The following is a 7,524-nucleotide window of genomic DNA, read 5'->3' as shown; positions in this document are numbered from 1 at the left end:
TGACTTAGATTGTGTGCTAGAAACACTAAATTGAGGGTAATTGGTTAGGAAAGAATGAGGGTTTTGGAGAAAATTCTAATTTCAGAAAAACCAACGTGCATGATCTTTCAAACTATGAAATTCAGAGTATTTATGTCTATAACTCATGCAAACACTCCTTTAAACATCTGGTTGACACTTAAATTAGCACTAATGGAGTAGATTAGGTGTTGAATTGTGGATAATTCCACTTCAATAACCAAAAGAGTTGGATATTTCCCCTCAAATTAAAAAATCATTTCAATTTTTGTTTTTATTTATTTAATTCTACAATTAAAACTAAATTTAAATAAAAACCTAAAAATTCAATTCTGAAATTGAATTTTCAAAATTGAAAAATGATTTGTTAATTTAATTTAATTAATTATATATTAATCTAATATCAAATATTAAATTAATAAAACATCTACGTTAAGCATGAATCCTATTCATGCAATTTAATATTTAACTCAATATTTAAATATTTTAATCTCTCCAGATATGTTTAATTTCGATAAATTAAACTTTTAATTATATCAAATACAATTAATCAAACCCTAAATTGAATTTGAACACTTCAAATTCGCTCAATTCACTAATCTAAGATATAAATTTACGAGCTAGTAGAGGGACTTTATGGACCTACATATCATGAGCTTCAACGATTTGAGATTAATTGGCTAAACTCTTTAGACCGAATTAATCAATATTCGTTAACTATGAAGACATACCACTGTAGCTCGATAGCTGCACTCTTCTCACTGTAGATATATTTTCATCCACTTTAATCATAAATAGTAAGTCGATCCTTCACACGTCATTCGTATTTACAGCTAGGTCAAAATTACCGTTTTACTCTTATAAATACATCTTGCTCCTTAAGTTCCCACTGAACCTCTATTGAATAATTGGTTTATAGTCAAATTAATAAACCATGACCCTCTCGATCATGAGAGGGTGGAGCCCCATTGTTCAAGACCAGAAATCAGTACTTAAGATAACAACCTATCTGCTAACCCTAAATTGGGTAGAAGTGAACTCCATCTTGCAAGACTATGTCCCTAGCTATCTATTTGATCTTATCCCCAAAATGGGAAGCTTATTGAGTAGTGTTGTTGGACCACTCTCACCTATGCAGATCAAAGGATAATCCTGAATAAACAGAAGTTCATAGTTAACTCAGGATTAAGATCGAGTTACCCTAGGTCATCGAATTTGAAATAGTCAGTTTTAACAGTAAACGGTCGTTATAAGAAAAAGTGACTATTTCGAGGTTCAGTCTTATGCAAACATCCTTTGCATAGAATGCCCTCACTCGCATGTCTCCACATGAATGATTTTGGGATCACATCATTTGTATCAGTATACAAAGTGGGCCGCATCCAATAGTGTTACTAGGATGAAGTACCCAATCTCATCCATGTACTAATAGACCATTTTAGCTATATACTAAAACTTGATCCACTTTTATGTCTCCATATAAAGTTAAAGTATTTATATTATAGCCATGGATTTGTTTATTGGATTTTTAAAACAGAATGCAATATCAATAACAATTTATTGAATGAGAAACTTAATAATACTTTTATTGATAAATAGAATATGTTTTCAATATTTATGAACTGCGAGTTTTAGAACATTTCCAACAATAGGGTATCGTCCACATAAAGTACTAGAAAAACTACTTCATCGTTGATGATTTTCTTGTAGAAACTAGGTTCATCTATGTTTTGATCAAAACCAAACGATTTGATCGTTGTATCAAATCTAATTTTCCAAGATCTGGATGCCTATTTCGACCTATAAATGGATCGATTTAGCTTGCAAACTTCTTTTCTCCTGACGTCAGGCTATGAACTCCTTGGGCTGAGACATAAAGATATTCTCTTCAAGATTGTCATTCAGAAAAGCAGTCTTGACATCAATTTGTCATATCTCGTAGTCATAATAGTGGTTATGGACAAGAGAATTCTTATAGATTTAAGCATAGTAATAGGGGAAAAAGTTTTCTCATAGTCAACCCCTTCCATTTAGGTATAACCCTTTGCTACAAGTCTAGCTTTGAAGATTTATACTTTTCCAGCTACATCTCTCTTTCTTTTATAGATCCATTTGCACCCTATAGGTTTTACCTCTTCAGGTGGATATACAAGATCCCATATTGAATTGGAATACATAGTCTCCATTTCAAGATCCATGACTTTGACCCATTGATTCTTCTCTACGTCATTCATTACTTGTTTATAAGATAATGGATCATCAACTCCATCATCTGGTATGACAACCCGAGTTTCAATTAAACCCAAGTAACGATCAAGTTGTATCACAACCCTTCCATTGCGTCAAGGCACTCTCAACGATTGAGAAAGATGAGATTAACCTGAAGTGCTAACTCCTTCACTAATTTTTTATGAAGGACCAACTGCATCAACAACCCTTGTTGATTCTTCAATAGCTTCATTTAATAATATTTTGCTTTTTGGTTTATGATCTCTTATGTGTTCTTCCTCCAAAAATATAGCATTTGTCAATACAAACACCTTATTTTCTTGAGGATCATAGAACATACCACCTCTCGTTTCCTTAGGGTAACCAACAAATTGGCATAATCTTGAACGACGTTTCAACTTCTTAGGATTTGTCACTAACACATGTGCAAGACAATCCCAGATTCTGAAGTAATGTAAACTTGGTTTATGCCCCCTCCAAAACTCGAAAGGTGTTTTAGAAATACTCTTCGATGGAACATTGTTCAAGATGTGAACTGCAGTCTCTATTGCATACCTCCGAAACAAATTAGGCAATTGAGCATAGCTCATCATAGAATAAACCATACCTAATAAGGTTCTATTTCTCCGTTTTGATACACCGTTATGCTGAGGTGTACCAGATGTTGAGGGTTGGGATTGAATTCCATGTTCTATCATATAGTCCTAGAATTCTAAAGCCATGTACTCTCCACCCTAATCAGATCGAAATATTTTAGTTGTTTTACCTAATGAGTTTTTCAATTTCAGCCTTATACTCTTTGAACTTTTCAAAGGCTTCAAACTTATGTTCCATTAGGTATAAGTAACCATATCTCGAATAATCATCTATGAAAGAAATGAAGTATTCGTACCATTCTCTAGCCTTTACATTCATTGGACCACAAAGATCCGAATGTATAAGCTCTAAGGGTTCTTTGGCTCTATAACCTTTTTCCACTAAAAGGTCTTTTAGTCATTTTTCCTTCGAGACAGGATTCACATGGAGGTAATGAATCATCTTCTAACTTGCTTAGAAGTCCATTCTTCACCAATCTTCTGATCCTATCGAGATTTATGCGGCCTAATCTCAAATTTCAAAGATACTTATCATTGTTACTTGGAGAAATTCTTCGGCTTTTTGTTTGAGCATTAGCATTTTTAAACATTTCATGATTCAAAAGTGTTTTTTATTCAGTTGGTCTTAACACATATAAGTTGTCTTCTAGTTTAGCTGAACAAATAGTCACGCCATTTTTCATAATGAACGCTTCATTTGAATTAAAAGAACCAGAGTATGATTGTTATATTAAACAGGAAATAGAAACAAGGTTCCTCCTCATTTTGGGAACAATGTATAAGTTTTCTAAAAACAAAAATCTACTTCCAAAAAAACAACTTAGCAGCTCTCATTGCACTGAAATTTCGTCTCCCATTCCAACCTTGAGCGTCATTTCACCCTCTTCGAGTCATTAGAAGGTACTAATTCCCTGTAAAGAAGAACATGTTGGGGTGCTCTAAATCTCGTAGGGTCCAGTAGTTTGTAAACATGTATATGAACAAACATTGTGTGATGTAATAATATGAGATATGTTCTTCACTAAGTCTTTGATATATGAGATATTTTGTTGCATTAACCACAAACCAATAAACTAAGATCCCTAGTTATCGTTGTAACTTAAGCATGAATATGATGATATACAAGTGGATCGTGCTTTAAATGATAACCTACATGGTATGTAGTAGATGGATACAGGAGGGAAACCTTATCCTGTTGATGCTACGAGTGTGGCCCACTTTGTAGATGTTACAAGTGTTGTAAAGTACTATAAATGGTCTGATCCTGACCATTCGTGTTTTAGACATGGGATGCGTTATTTTATTAAGTGGAAATACGGATGATATGCGTTGATGGATTGCGTTGTGAACTCAAGTTTCCCAGCGGAATTCAAGTGTAAATTCCTCTGAGTTTCCTGGTAAGTCCAGGGTCGAACATAAGGACTTGTCAAAAAAGTTGTGTTGGTAATGTTTATGAAAACTTTGTGGTAACCGAGTAATTAAATAAAGTGTGGGTGTGTTGTTGCATTGATGAAAAAGAAGTAAATAAAGGTGGCGGATTTGAGAAAGATAGTTGAGTTGATAGATGCAATGAGTATGCGATGAACGGGTTGAGAAGATCTTTAGCTAGTGTTACTCGGGAATGCGTCAAACCTTGCGATCATATTACAACCATGCACAGCAAGTCATTTTCCAATGTAAATGTGATGCTCCTAAGTCTAGGACGCATGTGTTAAATGCAAAATGTCCATAGAGCTTATCCCTAAGTCTCTACTCTTGTCCTATGCATTGATGCAATATGCATGAAAGCAAGGTGACCGCATACAATCATATCTTATTGCTAAGATGCATGTGATGCGTTAATAACAAATAAGGCTCATTCCTAAGCGTCTATCTCCCGTTTATGCGTTCTAATCTGGCTCTTCCAAACCTAGATTCTGACCTGACCTTCCCAAGTCTAGATCCTGTCTTTAGACTACCCTCCCGATTATCTCTAATAGACGAATGAAGCATACATAAACAAGATAATCGCAAAGATGAAGATTCCCTCGTTATGCTAGCTAACTACTTCTCAAACCATTCAACTAATTTAGCTACTCATGCATAAATAACAAAGAGTGAACAGATATAGAGAAAAACATTCCATTCTTATAACTAAATTGAGTACAAAATGACAATGGAAAGTAAAGGTAGAGAGCCTGGTAGCAATTCCTTGCTGACCGAGGCTTTTTACACTGAATCTCTATTCTGATCTACAACTGTTCCTGCTTCCGCAGGCGTCAACCCTCTCTCTGTCTTAGAGTTTCCGGTGCTTTCCTAAGCTTATCAGAACGATCTAACGGCACACCTTCTTCCTCGCGTCCGCCTTAAAAATGGAAGAAAATTATGGATAGAGGTGTGAACTTGTAAAGTGATGAAGTAATCGACTGTTTAACCCCTTCTCTGAAGAACACACTTGGTATTTATAGAGCTTCCATGGTGAAAGGCGACTTCTCTCTCCCAATTGTACAGATGGGACAGCTTTAATTCATGATTGACACATCAAATAATTATCACCAATAAAGCTGAATGTACTTCGTGACCGTTATCGGCTGTCAACTTAATTTGGATCCAACTATCATCAGCTTTCTGTCTCATCGCTCTTAATTATCTTTCACCCAGATACAGTCACCTTGTTACGCTGATCAAGTTGTGGTGATTCTTCTTGGGCGAATGTTTGCAAATACGATAAACGTAATGCCTTGCGATGAAGTTGCGCTCAACCAATGCGTTTCTATGATCGCAATCTCTACATTGTGTTAACGCATTTTCTGTACAAAAATGTAAAGATCAACTGCTTTAATGCGTTGGACGGATTCGACCGCAATATTATAGAATTTATTCTTAATGGACGCAATTTAACATATTTCATCAATGCAATCCAACATTGTTTAAGAACTTAATACTATGATAACCTGCATTTCTGCCCATTATCAACATGCGAGCGGGGATGCTCTATACAAAAGAGTTTGTATAAGACCGAACCACAAAATGTTTAGTCTCATTATATAACACCGTTTATGATAGAGACTTTCATTTCACTAGGATGATAATAGGTAACATGACCTTAATCCTGAGTGAGTTGGGAACTCCAACTTATAAGAGCGGTCCTTTGATTTGTATGAGTGTGAGTGGTCAAATCGCCGACTCAAACCTACCACTTTAAGGACTCGTTTGATTGGGGAGCTGGGAATTCAGCTACACAAGACGAAATTCACTCCTTCTCCGATTTAGGGGTAAGTAGATAAATTGCTCCCTTAAAGGCTGATTCCGGGACTTGAACGATGTGGCGCTACACCTTCTCTTAGACCGAGAAGGATTTACTTATAGTAGGACTATGATGTATTGTTCATTAGAGGAATCAGTAGCATTTAAGGAGTTAGATGTAATTACAAGGGCAAAACAATAAATTGGCCCGACTGTAATTACGAGCGATTTATGAAGGGTCATCATACTGTTGATTGGTTATATCTAATTGATATAGAAATATACCTGTAGCGCGAAGAGTGCAGCTGTCGATCTTTGGTGGAATGCCCGGTAGTTAACGGATGGTGGATATCGTGATTAAAGAGTTTAGTCAGTTATTCATATATCGTTGGAGCTTTGAGCTATAGGTCCATAAGGTCCCCTTGGTAGCTCAATGGATTGATGTTGAAAATGAGTTTTTGGGTTAGTTTGAAGTGTTCAAATTAACAAGAGGAAATTTTATTATATATGATATAATTAAATTGCATCAATTATTTGAGATATAATTGAATTAATATATTAGATACATTAATTGAAGGAATTATTATTAAATACTATAAGGGAGAAAAAGAACTATGGTTATATATTGCATGAGATGTCATATTAAAACTATAAGTTATGAATATATTGATTATATTTGTAATTAAATCAATTATAGGATAATTGGTTATGGTTTTTTCTCCCATAACCAACTTAGTGGGAAGTTGTGATTAGTTATGGTAACTGATGAATAAAATAAAAATTGTTTTCATTTTTACACTATGCATGTGATCATTAAGATTTTAAGGATCGTGCGATTAAAAGATATAGCTATATGATAGCTTGAGAACATACACGGTCATGTAAGAGTTTTCTATACGATAGTCACTTATTTTTAGATGATCGAGTATCTGACTATACAATAGAATTTAGTTATCTCCCACTTACTGGATCGTCTACACGATCTTTAAAATTCCTCCTACCCTCTACCAAATCCTACAGAGCCCACAACTCCTGAATTCTCACATTGAGAATACCAAGGTAGCCTTCTAGTGGTGTCTTCCTATTGTTCGGGGGACGAATGTCGTTTGTTCTTGTTCGAGCAGATTGTTGAGAAGATTAATGTTCGAGTGTAGATTTGTTCATATTGGTGAACGATTGTAGTAATATCGAGGGAACGAGAAGAATAGTTCTTCAAGGGTATGTTCTCTTGAACCTTAGTACTTTCCATTTTGAAACATGCTATAATTTAGAGTTTTTGCATAACTATTACTATTTGATTGTAAATGTGTATGTTCTGTCACAATGGGATTTTAAACGATCTCGTTTCCGCTCACGGGTCTCTTTGTTAAGAGTTCCTTCGGAACAAATGTGATTCATGGCTTCTGAATCAAGTATCCAAGCATCATGGTCATTTTCCATGAAACAAGTTTCCAGA

This window comes from Benincasa hispida, chromosome 1, assembly GCF_027475165.1.
Source record: "Benincasa hispida cultivar pf3 chromosome 1, pf3_genome.v1.1, whole genome shotgun sequence".
NCBI lineage: Eukaryota > Viridiplantae > Streptophyta > Magnoliopsida > Cucurbitales > Cucurbitaceae > Benincasa > Benincasa hispida.
The sequence above is the reverse complement of the archived record's forward strand: the minus strand, read 5'-3'. Positions refer to the sequence as shown.